Genomic DNA, 18685 nt, shown 5'->3' on the forward strand with positions numbered 1-18685 from the left:
AACAAAACCATCATCAAACATCATCACAGCCATCAACCCAAAGTGGGAGTTCATAGAGCTCACGTTTAACAATTTTTCCAACAATACAAGCTACTAAAGTGACGATTCTAGCTCAAATGCATAAATCAAACTCCAAAAGACAAGTTTAAGGTGATTGATTACTACCTACTTTGATGGCTAGTTAGGACAGAAGTTTCAGCCCCTTTGAAGCTTGAAGAACCGTGAAAGCTCCTCCCTTTTCCAGCTAAATATGTTGTCCAAGACTTAGGCTAAGTGGTGCTAAATTTTTAGAAGATTTGGTGGTGATTTGCATGAGTTTTGGAAGAAGAAATGTTGAAGGTTTCGGTTGTCCCTTTTGCTGCTGCTATCCGGCCATGAAGCTTTGCAGAAATGAAATGAGATTGCTGGTTCCTTTGCGTACATAAGACGCTTGACGTCTAATATATTAAATATGTCAAATCAATTACAACTAGTGCCCTACGCGCGCGTTTTGTGTTCGATTTCTCTTACGTTTGTTGCACTAGTGCACTAAACCTCTAGGGCACTTACATTCATATATTTGTTATTCATTCTTAATTGTCCCAAAATAATGGTCCAAAGTCCCTCAATTAAGCGCGCACGTGCAAACACGTATTTCTAATTTAGGCGTAATAAAATTGAAACCTTTGAAAAATTCTTATAACGATTGTACCACTGGCTATCACTTGTGTGATTAAACCTAAAATTGTCTATTTTAGGACCATTGTATAGGTCTCAAATTTTGAGCTTATTGTACTCCTAATTGGCTAAAGTTTTCAGACACGTTTTCACTTTTTCACTAAACAAGGTTCTAAGAAAATAATTTTTTTGAAACGAGACACTTTAAAAATATAACGGAGCTATAAAATCATATATTTAGGTCTAATAAGGATAGAAAATAATATTCGGGCAAAAATCCAAATAGATAATTAATTGAGCCAAAATTAGGGGTTTAAAAATAATAATTTTACGAGTCCTCACGTGAATTGAGTATTAATTCCTCAATTATCCTTTCTTAATCTATTATTGATCGTTCTTAATTCTCCAATATTAATACACTCTCGATTCAAATATAGTTTCGAAAAACGTGCACTCGTTGTTCCGAACTAAACGAGTTTTCGAAGAGTGAATTTTTCCAACAAAACTCTTTTAAAAATATAAAAGAGGCGTCGTTCCATATAAATGGATTTTAAATGATCGAAATAAATAATTTGGAGAAAAATGAGTAAATAAATATTTAAACAAACTACTAATATTCGATCAAATAAAATAAAAAAAAATTCGGGTCTTCACACTATGTTAGGCCTTTTCTTGGATTTGCAAGGTAAGTGACTAAGGAACCTTTCCTTTGATCCTGATAATGTTCAATTAGTGATTTGTAATGGTTGAAGGAGTGATCTTATGGATGATTTCATGACTTTTGGTTGAGATTGATGGATTTTTATTTTTATGCATGATTTTTCTGATTTCATATGATTAGTGTTGGTTAACCATGGATTAATGGTTTGCTATAGTGTAGGATGGAGTTGGTATGTGTTGGAAATGATTAATTGTGTAAAATTGTTGGTTTGAAACTAAAATTCTAGATTAGGGTTTTGATTACCCCTGTTCTGCCTGGTTTATTTTAGTTATGATGGAGGCCGATTCAGCCTTTGGTCAAAACATGAAAGTTGTAGAAAATGGTGTTTGCCTGTAAAATTTCAGCCCAATCCGAGTTGTGTAGCCTAAGAAAAGTCAGAAATACCGCAAATTGCCATAGGAAGAGTTCACTGGACAAGGTAGACATTTCACCCAATCTGACCGTGGCTTTTCACACTGATTCTTACCGAATTAGATTTTGGCCAAAATACGAAAGTTGTAGTGCTAGGTCTAGGTCTTAGCTTTCCAACGGCTCTAGAAACACCTCAATTGGACTTCGGTAGCCTAAATTATGGTTGTTTTGCCGTACTGCAGTTAGCTAACCTGTTCGTGCAAATATGGTTTGGTACATTGAAATTTTGACCTAGCTACACTACAAACTGGACTGAGTGGTATTCATCAAAATTGTAGCCCTTTGTTTTATCTTCAAAACGATATAAGTTGCACCTCAATCCAATAAGGGTAGCCCCAGTTGTGCCCGTTACGCAAAACAACATCAAATCTGTCTTTTATTTTCCAACTTAAACTTCATTTTCGAACATTTTCCTAGTTTGATTTTGTACTTGTATGACTTTGGGCCTATTGAACAGCTATTGTAATGAGATGATTTTGTGTGAGAATTTGGGACTGATTGAGGAAAAGAATGAAGCCATAAATGGCTGAAAAATAGGTAAACACAAAGGGCGTGCTGCCCAAATTTACGCTCGAGAACTAAGTAGATGAACTTGCGACTTGAGTAAGGCTTGATAGCGAATACCACGTGAACCATTTAGAGTATTTACGTTTCCTTTGCCACTTCGATTCAAATAGCGATTTTAAAGTTTTACAAGCGAATCTAAGTTTTACAAATATTTTACTTATATCCTTTGGTTTCAATGTCCTCTTTTCACTACCAAAACCATATTTATATTTTGTACTAGTACGTATTCGAATTTTCTTGGAATCACTTAAATCTTTAATAGTTGAAGCATAATGTGTTCTTTTGATTATATTAAGGTTCATCGGTGACTGACGGTGTTATCCGGCAAGATATTTTGGATATTATTTTGCGTAAATAGGTGAGTGTTCCTTGTTTGTTATACTCCCCTTAACTTCATGGCTTGTTGTAATTGTTAATAATGTGTTAAGTGCTCTTAATGATTGCCAAAATGAGTTTTCTAGGCGAGTGTGTACTTTATCGCACTCGACCTAAATGAATGTGAAATTTTCAATGATTGAAAGATTAGTTGTGCATGAATGTAAGCCTTTCGGCTGAACTGGGCCCTGCCCCTTGTTACCGATCGACTCGAGCCAGAAGCGGAATCGGTCGGGCGATTTGGTGATCTGGGTGAACGTTTGGTATACTCGAGTATTACCTTGAAGTCTGGTGGAGCCCGGCCAACGTCCGGGAAGGGGGTAAATAAAATGAATGAACGAATGTTAATGCAAATGAGGGGTTTTATTGACAAAAATGCAATTTTTAAATGATTGGAGGAATAAGGGAATGAAAGGAGAATAATTGAACGAATGAATGAATGAAGGGCTCCTACTGAGCACATATCCTTTTAATGAATGTGTTACCGCTTTATATTGAAAATGCTACTTGGATTATTGGTTATTTATGTGTAATGAATGGAGTTCATTGTTTGATTATGTGATTGGAGCCTCATTGAGCTTTCCAGCTCATTCCTTTAGTTTTGTTTTCCTTAACAGGGGAAGGCGAGCAAAGATGAGAGCTTGGCATAGACTAGATGTATGAAGGATGAGAGCTTTGGCAAGGATGAGAGCTTTGGCACGGCTGGATGTATGAAGAATTGAGAACTTTTGTATTCTCGAGTTGCATTTCTTTTGAGATAGTAATGTATATAAGTTTACGTTTAAGTTTGAAATTGTTATTGCGACTGTTCTTGTGGGTTTTACTTCTTTTCTTGAAGTAACTGACTGAGTTCCGGCGAGAGTTGGGCAGGCGGTCCGCCAAACCCTTGGGTTCACCTTAGGGGGAGGTGGGGCTGTCACACAAAGTACACAACTAGGACAAATAAACCTTTACACGAAGCTGCTTTTCACTCCTAGTTCGGTTCTGGAACCAGAGGCACTTTTAGACCGGTCCTAACAGCAAAGAGAACTTGGCAACCTTCACTCCCCTTGAAAGACTTGAAAGATCATAACAGTAGAATTTGAAGCAAAAGTCATTTGGAGAGGTGCAACTGAAGCTAATGCTCAGACATGAAACTGTCATAAACCATGTTCTCCAAGCCTTAATTGAGAATTAAAGAGTTTTAAGTAATTACACCAACACAAAGGGTATTAGCACTTGTGCCAACTGCTTGAAAGATCAATACAACAAAATGACATTTCCAAAATACCGCTCCCTAATTAATTTCTATCACTAATTTGTCAATAAACCACTTTATGCTAAGTTTAGTTATCAATTAAGAATGTTTACATAAATTCAATGAAACAAAGGTTGTTATCACTTATATCTACTGTTAATACAACTAAAATAATTGTACATTCCTACAATACCCATTTCTTTTGCAAACAACACTTTATGTGCAATTACCACATAGAAGACTATTTATGCCAAAGCCAAAAACAAAAGTTGTATCAACAATTGTACTCTCCGTTATAACAACACTCCAAACAATCTCACAACCCCAAAATGGCCGCTATCCTTATGGTTGAAATCCAAAGATCATTTTTGCCTTAAACTCATTCTTATATATTACTTGCTAGTATTGGTTATGACCAGTATTAATATGACTATTATTAACTATCTACTATTACAATTAAATATTTTATAATGACTATTTACTTTACTATTTATCATTTGTCCTTTTCAACTATTAATTAATTATTTTTACTATTATTATTTACTTTTACTATTATTTAACATACGGGAGTACAATTACTTTTTTTTTACTTTCATTATTTACTATATACTATTTACAATTCAACTTTTTTTTTACTATTTCCTTTTATTGTTATTATTATTACTATTACTATTTAGTATTTACTTTTTTACCTACTTGTATTCTTTACTTTTAATAGAAATTTTGACTATTCTAAATAAGAACATATTAAATATAATTATTAGTGACTGCTTGTATAAAATAGTAACATTATAATGTAAAAACTTGTAAATCCTAAACATATATCGAACTGATTAAATGTAATTCAACGTAACATATCGTACTTGTTACCTCTTAGCAATTTGATGTGATAGCTGTCCACCAATTTCAACACTGAGCAAAGGCTTTGTTTGACCGATACAGAAAATCAATGCGCATAACCATCTACGATTTCCTTTTTCCCGTTATAACAAACCATAAACCAACAATCGGCTGCACAATGAGAAAGCACAAATGCAATACCACAATGCCAGTTGTTCTTCGATAGAAAATCTAAAAGCACAACTGCGACGACACAATGGGAATGGACAAATGTAAGACCACAATTGCAGGAGCTTTTCGATAGAAAATCCTAGCAATGGAACAAAGAAATTGGGAAGACTCAGAAAGGAAGAAAGAAGTTGGAGAGACCAAAGTATAAAGATGCAAATGGAGATCTAGTCGGTGATATATTTGTAGCGAAACATTTTGAATCGTTATTATCGACTTTATCCATCCGTCGATCAATATTTAATCAATGGCCAAAAAAACTATTGGTGGGCATGGTTGGGTGGGGCTAAACATGCGACATCCGAATTTAAACAAAAAAAAAAAAAACTTAGCACCGTTGATCCACTTTTATCAATGGTGCGAAGAATTTTGCCAGATGCTGCAATTTTTTTTTTGTTTTTAAAGTTTGCACCGTTGCTCCACTTGTGATCAACGGTGCTCAAATGAAGCCGCATCTATTATTGGATGCAAAGTTTGATTTTTTATTTTAAAAGAAGCTTTGCACCATTGATCACAAGTTGATCACCGTTGATCAAGTATGTGATCAAGTATAGCCGCATCCATTGTTGGATGCCGCGTTTGAAATTTTATTTTATTTTTTAAAATAGCTTTGCACCATTGATCAACCAAGTTGATCAACAGTGTTCAAGTATAGCCGCATCTATTTTTTTTATTTTTTGTTGTTCTTTGCATTGTCAGTTCAAAAAATTTGAAAATAAATTAACTTTATCTCTACGCTGCAAATTTTATTTGCGACGACTCCTAACAAGCATCAATTCCCCCACAACACCAATTTTGGCATGATCTCTTATTTTCGTAATGTTTACAGAAATTCACCCAATAAAACCCAAGCCCAACAGTATGCACTGTTATGTATATAAGATTTATTCCTTTTAAGTAGTGTCAAAATATTGTTAAATTCTCTAAAAACAATTCATTAGCCTTGTCAAAATTTTTTAAATTCTCAGAAAAAGTTAAAATAGTTTTGTTCAATTTCTCTAAAGAACAAGGAGTTAAAATGTTTGTGTCAAAAAATTTCAAAAAATCCCTCCCATCTATTTTCCTTCAACCTCTGCCGTCTTCAAAAGAGTTTCACACTTTTTATCTCCTCTCGCAAATCTTTTCCTTCTTCAACCTTTCGTCTTCTTCTCCAAGTGGTGGAAAACCCTGGACCATGAGGTAGTTGCCATTAAACACGTCTGCCTCTCTCTTACCTAAGCAGTATTACCTAAAGAAAGAAAAAGAAACCCATGAAAAGCTTGGTACCCGTCAAAACTTGCTGTCAAGTGACGGTACCTAACAACTTTCCCTCCCTTTGTACTTTCCTTTGTTTTTTCTTATTGAATTCCTGAAAATTATGCTTCAATGATTTTGTCGATTAAATTTGATATATGTGGGTGAATGTTGGTCAAAAATGTTTGAAACAGATTTGTGCAAAATGGTTTAAGGCCTTTTGTGCCTACCCTGTTTGATGAAATTCCCAAACAAAAATTCTTGTTTGTGCAATAGCAAAAGCTTGCTCTTTCTATCAACCATGCTCTTTTAACAACACTTGAATGATGTTTTTGGTTTGAGTTTGGATGATTTTCAAAATTGCTTATACGGTCTCATATTTGTGAACCCGTATATAGTTTATAGTTATTGTTGTAAAATGGTATAAATAATAGGTCTAATTGGTTGAATTAAATGAGTTGATGACGAGTGTGTATGGTTCACACTTCAAGTATTCCTATTAAGTTATGGTGATAGATATGTTGCTGACTTTATGTTTGTGAAGGTCAATTGTTCTGCTCTTTGATTAGAATCTATAACTTCTAGGATTGTTGAAACAAATTTGACGTGCATTACTAGATGCTGGAAATCACAAAGCTTGATAGCGAGAGGAAAGCTTTTTCTGACTTTAGTTGTAACTGGAGCCACGTTCTATTGGTCCTTTTTTTTTCCTCACTGAAATCAATTTTGTCAAAGTTGACTTCGAAATTGATTTCCCCATTTTTGGAGCTCCACTGAACTATCACAAGTTGATTAATTTTTGATAAAAAATGCCAATATCCTGTGAAATAACTAATATTCCTGCAATATTTTTGTTTTTGACACGTGGTTGTATAAATCTAAGGTCATTGAAGAAGAACCTGTAATAAAATTTTTTATGGAGCAATAACCAACTAATGGATCCTTTTGAATCCTGAAGTAGCACACTTGTTTTTCCCCTAGCTACTCTGTTTTTCTATCTTCTGTATAACACCCTTTTTTTAATTTGTGGTTTTGATTTTGTTTAGGGTTTCTCTCCTTCTTTAACTTATTAACGTCTCAGAGCTCCAACAAAGCTTGAAGAATCAAGTTTCAATGGCAAAACTAGGATTTGCAAGAAAAAGAGGTAAAATTTCCTTTAGTTTGCTTCGTAATGTTTGTTTATACTTATTAATAGGTACATTGTATATAGGATTGAAGAGAGTGAACAGTTCAAAGCCATTTAAGAAGTTCAAAAATCTGAAGCTAAATCCTAGAGCAGAAAAACTTGTACCTAAGCAACCTCTAGAAAATGACTCAGGTGAGCCAGTATTACATTTTAGTTTTCTTTTAAGGATTTTTTTTTTGTTATCAGTGATTTTTTTTGTCTTTTTTAAATGTTCTAGAGGATTGGTCTGATGAAAATTTTGAGGCTGAATTAGAAACCAAAAAAGAAGAAGAAGTAGAAGAGGATATTGTTTTTAACAGAAAGCCAACAATGTATGACAATTTATTGAAGAGGTTGGGATCAAGTAGTCATTACAAATGTGATTAAGCAAAGGTAGTGCTCTGGTGCTACAAAATATGTGTCCCCCTTTTTCTTAATCTGTGAAATATACCCCCTTTTGATTGTGATGGTGAATTATTTACTTCTTGATCGTTTTATGTGTTTAAAATTTGCTGATTGACCATAGTCGATCATTTGGATAATGTCTTGATGATGATATTGGAATTTTCAATGTAGAAAGTGCTGTTTTCATTGCATTGAATGTTTGCTTGAGTTTTATAATGGCCAGTCTGGAAATTAATTCAGTGTACTCTGTGAATAAAGGAATACATGTTATAAGAGTTTGTTATGTATTACATGTTTTTATTTTTATCTGTGTAGTATGTCCCCTTTTGATTTTGCAGATTAATTATTACATATTAATTGTTTAATGCGTTTAAAATTTGCTGATTGAACCTGTGGGACTTTCGTTGGTTTTGAAAGTCTATCATTTGTTATATGTATTGCATGTTTTTATTTTTATCATACCCTCTTTTGATTTTGTGGGTTGATTATTACATATTGATGGTTTGATGCGTTTAAATTTGCTGATTGAACCTATGGGACTTTAGTTGGTTTTGAAAGCCTATCATTTGGAAACTGTGACTTGGATGATTGGCAATTTAATGTAGAAAGTGCTGTTTTGGTATATGTAATGCATCGCTTGAGGTTGCTAATTGTCATTCTGGAAGAATTTGTAATAGTCTTCCTTACCGAGGAGTGTAGTACTACACTGCAAAATCATCTTTCTATCAAGATGAAGGACTCTTAGAGTTTTACAGTGGCTTGTTCTCTTGAGAATATTTTTGTAGATAGGTGCTTATATGATCTTAGATCTAGTGTTAATTTAATGTCTTTCTCAATTTTTAGGATATTGAAGTTTGCCAAACTTATGCCAACAATGGTGATTCTATAACTTATTGATCGTTTGGCGAGATATTCCATTGGTGTTGCAGAACATATATTTATGAAAGTTGGTAAATTTTATCATTTTGCAAATTTTCTTATTTTAGAAATGAAAGAGGATATTAGTATGTCCATAATTCTTGGTAGAGCATTCTTGGTTATAAGAAGGGCTAATATTGATTTGTTAGAAGGAAACCTTACATTAAAAATAGGTAAGGATAAACAAGAGTTTAATGCTTTTTAATCTTTTAAATGTCCTTTGTATGATGAGTCCTCTTTGCATATTGATGTCATTGATTTCTTTTATGGAGAAATGTTCTTCAAAATTTGAGTTAGAAAGTATGGCACAGGACTTAGAACTCATGTTTTTAGCAGATCATCACAAGTATCCTTCTTGGATAGTATGAAATTGTACTTTTGATGAAGAAAACTATGAGAGATTTTGAACACACACAGTGCAAGTGAAGTTGATGAACCAATTTATCCATTATAAATACATTTAGTCCTGTATTTGGTTGATGATGTTAAATATAATGCTTATTGGGAGGCGAATCCAATTTTCTGCTTTTTACTTTATCTATTTTTCCTTTGTTTTCTGTTTTTAGGACTAGGGTGGTGTTTAGTCAATTAGGATTTTTATTCTTCCTAATTAGGCTTTGGTGGTATTAGCTCCTATTTATAGTATTTTCTTGTCTCATTGTTTTGGCAGGATTTCAACTAAAAGTATACTTCATGGATATCTAATGGCAATTTGAATTCTTCACATTTGGTATTCAATACTAACTTATATATCAGGGGATTTTTACTTTCACTTCTTTCTTTATATTTCCTTGGTTATTTTTCAAATCCACATTGGAGGAATTATTTTATTTTTATTTTGTTCCCTAAACTGTAATGGCTAGTATTTCAAGGTTATGATTATTGGAGACTTATCTGTAAAAGTTAAATGTCAAGTAGCGTTGTCTTTAGAATGCTTCTTTGGTGAATAATCTTGTATTTTGATAGTTTCTTTTGGTTATTGGTTGACTTTTTTAGGTATTGCAAATATTTAGTCGGCATTTTTCTTGTAAAATTGGGCTTCTCTATATTAATGGGATATAAAGTAGGTTGGTTCTTTTTTTTGGATATTATTTGGACTTAGTTGTGTAATGGCTTATGTGTACTGCTATAGTCAATATCGTCTAGTAACTAGGGGTTTTCATTTGGAAGATATCGAATTTCGTGTCAAACAGCTATTATGGCTATGAGTTTGTTTCTTAAACGATGAAAGTTGAGTAACTAGACTCCTTCATTTGGAAGATGTTGGAGTTCATGTTAAAAGGTTGAACAATTAAGGATTAAGTATATTTCCACCTAGTAAAAATTTAAAAAGTTCAAGTGTGGGGGGAAATTGAAAATTTTGAAAAAGAGAGAGAAAATATCAAGAAAGAAAAGTAGTATAACTATCGGTTAGCCTGTGAATCCTTGTGTTTAAGTAGATATGTTCGAGATTTTAGTTAATGGTTGGCCATCCTTGTGGGGCTTGCTTACTGAAGTTTTAATATGCTTAACTTGACTAGCCAAACTTGAACAAGTTAATGGTACTAGAAGAAAGCTAGAGGAGAATTTATTGGGTACACTATTGACGGGTTTTTAATATAAGTACAAGTTTAATTCCGAAATATACCCATTTTGACTGCAAGTATACAGGTCAAATTAGTAGTCTAGGGCAAATATCGGGTCGGTCCCACGAGGAACATTGGACAATGACCAGCACTACTAAAGTGTCTCTATTATTTAGACGATCACTGAATTAAAAGAAATAAAACTATGGTAAATTTATGCAAGATAATAGTAGATAAAAATTCCTTAGGTTATGGTATCCCTAACTACTCATGCAAATGCTATTTTTGGATAATTGATTACCACTATCTTGACTAACTATGGCGTAATTTCCTTATGCATGTGAAACCTACTCTCGTAGTGAATCAACTATACTTATAACTAATCCATACATACTCTCGTGGTTATGAAATTAGCTACAAGTTAATTACCTCTATGAAATTACATGAAATGAATCACTAAAGCCACAAAGGTGCACCTCTACTCTCGTGAGTGTACTCCCTATCTTTAGCACTTCTTGAACCAGTGTTAAATCTCACTTTTTATTGCAGAAGCAACACCTTAGATCACAATTAATGGTACTAAGTTAATTATGATTTAAAGAGCTAAAGTGCAAAATAACTTGCTCAAATAATAGCATCAAATAACCAAATAATGAACACTAACAATTATAGAAAGTTCAACCAAACCCAAAGTATAAACTTTAAAGACACATAAAATCCAAAACTTGCATATTAACCATACTTAAGAATCCAATACAAAAGATAAAGAATTGGAGAAGAGATAAACCCCTGTCACATGAGTTTCAACTCTCCCTTCTTCATCTCCATCTTTATCCTAATCTAGGCAAATTACAAGAGTGGATGAGCTATACTGCTCTATTCTAAACTAATCTAACACTCAGAAGATGTAAGAACTATATTTCTGCATTCCTAGGTTTTCTCCTGTCTCTCCTTCATCTTGCAAGTTTGAATGACTATATAAAGATAAAAATGGTCAAGAAATGAGGCTTTACACCTTCCCTTTATAGCTGGTAGTGGTTGTCACATGTCTAGCATTACATGTGACTTATTGGAGGTGAAAACAACTTGTTCACATAGAGAGCAGCATTTTTTTACCACAATCCGGCCAGAAATCCGGTCAAATTCTGGTCGGATTGCTACAGTGACTTTTTGTGCAATTTCTGTTCAATCTTCACTGCTGCTCTGATTTTGCCTCAACTTCAACTGAACCTTTCTTGATGATAGAAGTTGAATTAGCTCTTGATCAAAACATAAAACTTGTATCCCTTTGCGTTAGCTTTCCAAGGCATCAAGAATCATCCAATTTGTAGCTCTGTGGACCGAAAAATGACTGAAAATACCCTTGACTGCTCACTGCCTTTTCTCAGCTTCAACCAATAGAAATTGGCTACTGTAATTTGGCTTTTTGACAGGGAAAACCTTCGAACTGGATTTCAATATCTTCACAAGATTTGTAGATCTATCTCTTATCTTCAAAATGGTTTAAGAATTATCTCAATTCGATCACTGTAGCTCAAGTTATAGTCGAAATACGTAGATGTGTCAAACCTATCAACTTCCTTTTTATCCAAATGAAGTATATTTCCAACTCCTACACAAATTATGGATAAAATGCAAGTAAAAAGTGACATAAACCTCATTTAATCACTTAAGAGCATCTTACACCAATTATAGCCAAAATGATCCATTTTCTTCCTACCATATTGCCAAAGTGACTAAAAATAACATAAAATATCATTCGAATATAGCGTAAATTAGTCGCTTATCAACTCCCCCACACTTAAATCATTGCTTGTTCTCAAGCAATCCACACTTAATCAACTACAATGATTCAAGAGGTGAAACAATATATGTACTTTTTTCAAATTTAATTTCTCAAGACTTGGCAAACAATCATTATACAATTGCTCAAATTACACTAATACTTATAATATCAAGTAAAGGAAAGATAATTATGCCCTAAATTCAACAAGTTAGACTTAATCTCTCACCCTAACCTAATTTCACAAGTAAGCAAGTCACATAGTCAATTTATAACTATCCTCTTCCCAAAATCTTTAACTAAGAGGGATTTATTCATACTTGATTTTTTTTACTCAAATAGTGAAAATATTTTTTGACGCGAAAATCGACACTTTTAGGTGAAGATTCCCGGTTACTCAATAATTTACATATTCAAGTTGCTATGCATACTCTTAATTCAAGTACCTTTTTACACGAATGTCGATATTTGTAGATGCCAACTCCCGGTTAGTCAGTACATGAATAATTGGAGTAGAACAAGAACTCTTATTCTTCTTTTTTTTTCTTTTTTTTTTCAAAAGTAAAAGACAATAGATAGATATTCTCTCTTAACAATTACACAAGAATAATCAAAGGAAGAATATAGCTTTTACTGACTATATCAATCACTTACTTGCAAAATTAAGTAAAGAGGAGAAATCTCATTAAACATGTAAAATTATAAGCATAATTTTCCCTACTTTACCAGATATACTTTCTAAAATGTAAAAATCCTAATTGCAAAATAACCATTTTCAAGTCAAATGAGGACTAAATCTTCCAAAAATACATATAAAATTTCAACAAGTGGAAGAATTAGAGCACTTAAAGTTGGAATAAATTGGTCCTTTTTAAATAAAAGTGCAAAATTTTGAAAAGTTTTTGGGCCATAGTGAAATATTGAAAAAGATTTTAGAAAAATTTTGACAGAGTTTTTCCTTGTAACTGGACGAAACTCCCTGCCAACAAACCCAATTTCAAGAAAATTATCCACATGGCAACATTTTCAAGCACAATTCCAACATTTCTCATGCATTTAAATCCTCAAAATATCATCACATGGCATTAAAATGTAAGTTCAAATATTTCCCTCCCTCACACTTAACTTCACATTGTCCTCAATGTGAGAAAGGAAAAATAAAAAAAAATAAGAGAAAGTAATACTCCCCTAATGAACATGCGCTATCCAAATCCATGGCCAAGTGATGAATTTCCAACTTCATTTAAGAAAGAATAGAGAGTTCAATTAATGCACCCTGAAAAAGGCAAAATCAAAATAAAATAGCTTCTTAAGAATAAAAAGTTGCAACCAACAAGAAGAAAACATGCAAATCAAGGAAAAAAGGAAAAATGTTCAAGGGATAAAAACATGAAATGAGCTAATCTTCGCTAATCAAGTATATGCATTAGTATCCAAAGCAAAGGGAAGCTAATTTCACAAAATAAGCCCACCATCATGAACAAAGAAAGTTCCATTTATGCATTTTGTCATCAATGATCAACTGATCAAGTCCCCTCAAGTACAAAAGTAATCTCAAAATGGAGGTAAACACACCAAGCCAAAATATAAATGATCTTCTTGAGAACTCATGAAATACTAAAAACCATTGAAGCATAAGGATTATAAGTGCATTTATGAATTTCATCAATTAAGATCATCTTCAATTCACCTCTTCTTGTAGAATTACCTAAGAATTCAAGAAATCATTCAACCCAGCACCTTTTCATTCAATAGGTAATCTAAATTACTCACATGAATATCATACTCCCACAAGCTAATTAAAATGCTACCTTGGCCATTTAATATGTAACTTTGTCACCAAATCAAATTAAGCATAAAATTAGCAAAAATTCACCAAATAAATACAATAAATGCATACCACAAGATTTATTTATCACTAACAACCACCAATAGCTTCAATAAGCTCAAATAAATACACCTAACTTCACATATTAAAAATTGCCTAAAAGTAGAAAATAGTCAACCATGGTAAAGTTCAAATGACAAAGTCGGTGAAACTTTGCTACCTCAAAGTGGTTTGGTGATGTTTAGTGATGAACATGATGTGAAAACCCCCAAGAAACTTATTCCAATTTGGCCTCAATTGAGTGATTCAAGAAGGTGTAACCCTAACGAATGGTAAGCTTGAAACCACTTTAGAGTTGTTTTTTTTTTAAAGAATGTGAACTATGAAATGTGACGCCCCCCACTTCTCCCAAGGGCGAACCCAAGGGTATCCGCGGGACGCCTGCCCAACTCTCGCCAGGACTCAAGACAAATCAAATCGAACTTAACGATACATACCAAATACTACGAGTCAAAATAAAGAAAAGTCGCATCCTTAACTAAATATTTAAATCTTACATCATGTTCACAAAAGATACATCAAGTTCCAAAATGCAACCATTAAAAGTCGACTACACATTTACAGCCTCGATTCCAATCAAAAGTATAATCTAGTCGGCTTTACCAAAATCTTCCAATCCAACCTGTTAAGGAAAACAAACTAATAGGATGAGCCAATACTCAGTGAGGCCAAGAAAACACACATGCAAACACATAATCCAAGTAGCGACAACAATTACATTGTAGGTAAGGCTATCAAATTCGAATAATTCACATTTCGAATAGGAAAAATAAACAGAAACAATTCAAGGATACTGTAGCTCTCAGGAGCTAAATTCCACGTAGTCGAGTCGAAGTCTTGATCACATCTCACGTTGACACTCCGTCAACCACATAAGTATCAAATCCGTAGATACACCACTTTTCTTCGAATCCCGTCACCGTTACACCCTCTTACCGGGCCCGCTCATCAAAGTTTTTGATAATACTCGAGTATATCATGACAATACTGCACGAGTAATGCGGAGCAAGATCTCTCCAATAGATCATGCTCTACGAATATCTCATGGTTTGCTAAGCTTATCGACCAAGCCCATGCTGGCTCGATTCGCATAGTTAGCCAACGAGTTTTGGGCGTCCCCCGAATATGAATACGAATACGAATATAAGTCGATGAGCAACGCTCAAATCGACGATTCCAAATAGGAATCACAAATACGGATCACATATACGAATCACATGTAGAAATCACATCCACATTACCATGTACAAGTTGGATACGAATTCACATAGCAAAATTCGAATATAATTTCATTTGAAAGAGAACGAGTGCGATAAAGTACACCCTCGTCTCAAAATTTCAAATTTACATAACGGATAAGAAACAGATAACCACTTAACAACAAGTTCATGCACCTGACACTCACAGTGATTCAAGTAGCGAGTTCAAATGATGGTTTAGGCGTCTCCCGTGAGATCCTCTGGAAGGTCCTCTTGAGCGCCTGAGCATTTAATAGTGAATTATCATTCACACATCCCAATTATCAAGGAAGATTGTGCACTAGTACAATCTGGGGAAATTTCATGAAAATGAACCTCAATTACTAGTAAATCGAGGTTCAAGTAGAGTTTCTTAATGTACAAGAGCAATCGAGTTTTGTTATCTTGGAAATCAAGCATAAACGTTCAAGCATTATCGAAGGAATAAGGAATACTTGAAAAACTCCATTTCCTTGAAATTCAAAAAATTTCAGTTTTGATACGATATTTTGAAAAAAAAGTATCTCAGATTTCACATGTCGAAAATTGGAAAACTTGGTACCGTTGGAAACCTCTTCCAAAGTACTAAAAGTTCTTAGAAGACACTTTTCCATGAATCTAAATGGAAGGCGTTCAAAAATGAGCTTAAAGTTGCTGTTCCAAATCACCCAGGATTGAGCCGGGGTTGGTTTTTCGCTAACTTTGAAAATTCAGCAGAATTCACTCGTTGCAAACCAGCCCTTGAAATTTGTAGCTCAATTAGAGGTACAAGTAAGGTTTAGGGTAGAACAAGTGGATCAAGAATCGGAGTTTCGAGCACCAAGATATGGTAGCTCAAAGTTGGGTAAATTTCAAGACTGTTAACAAATTTCCAGATTTGGTTCCGACTTTGGACCTTTAGTTAAGTGTTGAAACGGACTTGGATTGATACCAAATTTTGCAGTATAATACTCCCATATGAAGGGTATCTCTCTATGAAATTTCATTGAAAAATACCCTCGGAAAGGTGGTTAATCAATCAACCAAAGTTTGGAAAAATCCTTAAGGCAATCTGTCCAAATCTAAGGTTTTCAAAAACGAGGCAGTCGCAGTATTTTGATCATAACTCCCTCAATTTAACTCGGAATTGGGAATGGTTGATAGTGTTACAAAATACATTCACAGGGCTAAAATTTCACAGAACAAATCATTCCAAGTTTCAGCATGCAACTGGTTCGAAATTAAGCCTAAAGTTGCAGCATCATCAAATCATTTCGGCAGAACGGAGAAACAGGACAGCCGACTTCAGATGAATGGTGTGGCTCACACACATGAAACCAGAATGTGCACTATACACCGTTGGAAACATGGGAACGTCTTGTTTCAAATGCCGCTAACGGCACTTGATTTCGACGTCGGAGTACGGAGTTATGGACGAAACACGAACACTGGTCTGGTTACGACGGCAACCATTTTCCCAGATTACTAGCTTTGGAAATAAATTCGTTTGACCCACCAAAACTCAATATTTTTCAACGAAAATTTGTACACAACTGCTACAACATGTAAACAACATAATCAGGCCATTAAATCTTCAGTTTCTGCATTAAAATGACCGAACAGAGCAGGGGTAAAATGGGAACTTTTTGTTTCAAGAGTTCAATAACGTTTCTGGTAACAAAGCACCTTTAATCTACTTCCTTAAGCTCTAATTCAGCAACAAAACCATCATCAAACATCATCACAGCCATCAACCCAAAGTGGGAGTTCATAGAGCCCACGTTTAACAATTTTCCCAACAATACAAGCTACTAAAGTGACGATTCTAGCTCAAATGCATAAATCAAACTCCAAAAGACAAGTTTAAGGTGATGGATTACTACCTACTTTGATGGCTGGTTAGGACAGAAGTTTCGGCCCCTTTGAAGCTTGAAGAACCGTGAAAGCTCCTCCCTTTTCCAGCTAAATGTGTTGTCCAAGACTTAGGCTAAGTGGTGCTAAATTTTTAGAAGATTCGGTGGTGATTTGCATGAGTTTTGGAAGAAGAAATGTTGAAGGTTTCGGTTGTCCCTTTTGCTGCTGCTATCCGGCCATGAAGCTTTGCAAAAATGAAATGAGATTGCTGGTTCCTTTGCGTACATAAGACGCCTAACGTCTAATATATTAAATACGTCAAATCAATTACAACTAGTGCCCTACGCGCGCGTTTTGTGTTCGATTTCTCTTACGTTTGTTGCACTAGTGCACTAAACCTCTAGGGCACTTACATTCATATAAATATTATTCATTTTTAATTGTCCCAAAATAATGGTCCAAAGTCCCTCAATTAAGCGCGCACGTGCAAACACGTATTTCTAATTTAGGCGCAATAAAAATTGAAACCTTTGAAAAATTCTTATAACGATTGTACCACTAGCTATCACTTGTGTGATTAAACCTAAAATTGTCTATTTTAGGACCATTGTATAGGTCTCAAATTTTGAGCCTATTGTACTCCTAATTGGCTAAAGTTTTCAGACACGTTTTCACTTTTTCACTAAACAAGCTTCTAAGAAAATAATTTTTTGAAACGAGACACTTTAAAAATATAACGAAACTATAAAACCATATATTTAGGTCTAATAAGGATAGAAAATAATATTCGGGCAAAAATCCAAATAGATAATTAATTGAGCCAAAATTAGGGGTTTAAAAATAATAATTTTACGAGTCCTCACGTGAATTGAGTATTAATTCCTCAATTAACCTTTCTTAATCTATTATTGATCGTTCTTAATTCTCCAATATTAATACACTCTCGATTCAAATATAGTCTCGAAAAACGTGCACTCGTTGTTCCGAACTAAACGAGTTTTCGAAGAGTAAATTTTTCCAACAAAACGCTTTTAAAAATATAAAAGAGACGTCGTTCCATATAAATGGATTTTAAATGATCGAAATAAATAATTTGGAGAAAAATGAGTAAATTAATATTTAAACAAACTACTAATATTCGATCAAATAAAATAAAAAAATTTCGGGTCTTCACATCCTCCCCTCCTTAAAAGAATTTCGTCCTCGAAATTCACACTTTGGATAATAGTCATACCCCTTAAGAGTCATGCCTTTCAAATTAATCACTAACTTACACCATCCGATCCATATATTACAATTTCTATTTACCCAATTAGTAGTCAAACTTTGATTCTATCTTATGAATCTAGGGTTTTGCAAAAAGTGTGTACGGTACTAGGTCACTGAGAACCTTAGATAGACAAATAAAAGAAAGAATCATACCTCGAATGACTTTAGTAGAATCGGAAACATGTTGATAGCCTAATGCATAAACCCTAGCTGGTGCATTAGATCGACTTCCTCCAACACTAGGCTGCTTAGCGGCTGACTTTTCAGGTCTTTGGGTACTACCGCCTTCTTTTGGTACGGTCGGGCATTTCGATATCTGGTACTCGGTACTACCACAATACAAGCACTTCCC

At 34.1% G+C, this 18685-nt stretch overlaps 1 long non-coding RNA gene across 1 annotated transcript; it reads right to left on the reverse strand.

Moving 5' to 3' along the window:
* Positions 1-14539: 14539 nt before the first annotated feature.
* Positions 14540-17320, reverse strand: LOC113713279 (uncharacterized). Its single transcript, XR_003453497.2, has 3 exons — positions 17094-17320; positions 15399-15473; positions 14540-14615 (listed from the first exon to the last, which is right to left on the reverse strand). It is a non-coding gene; the product is annotated as an uncharacterized lncRNA (long non-coding RNA).
* Between the last annotated feature and the right edge of the window lie 1365 nt (positions 17321-18685).

The sequence above is a fragment of the Coffea arabica genome, chromosome 10c, assembly GCF_036785885.1.
Source record: "Coffea arabica cultivar ET-39 chromosome 10c, Coffea Arabica ET-39 HiFi, whole genome shotgun sequence".
NCBI lineage: Eukaryota > Viridiplantae > Streptophyta > Magnoliopsida > Gentianales > Rubiaceae > Coffea > Coffea arabica.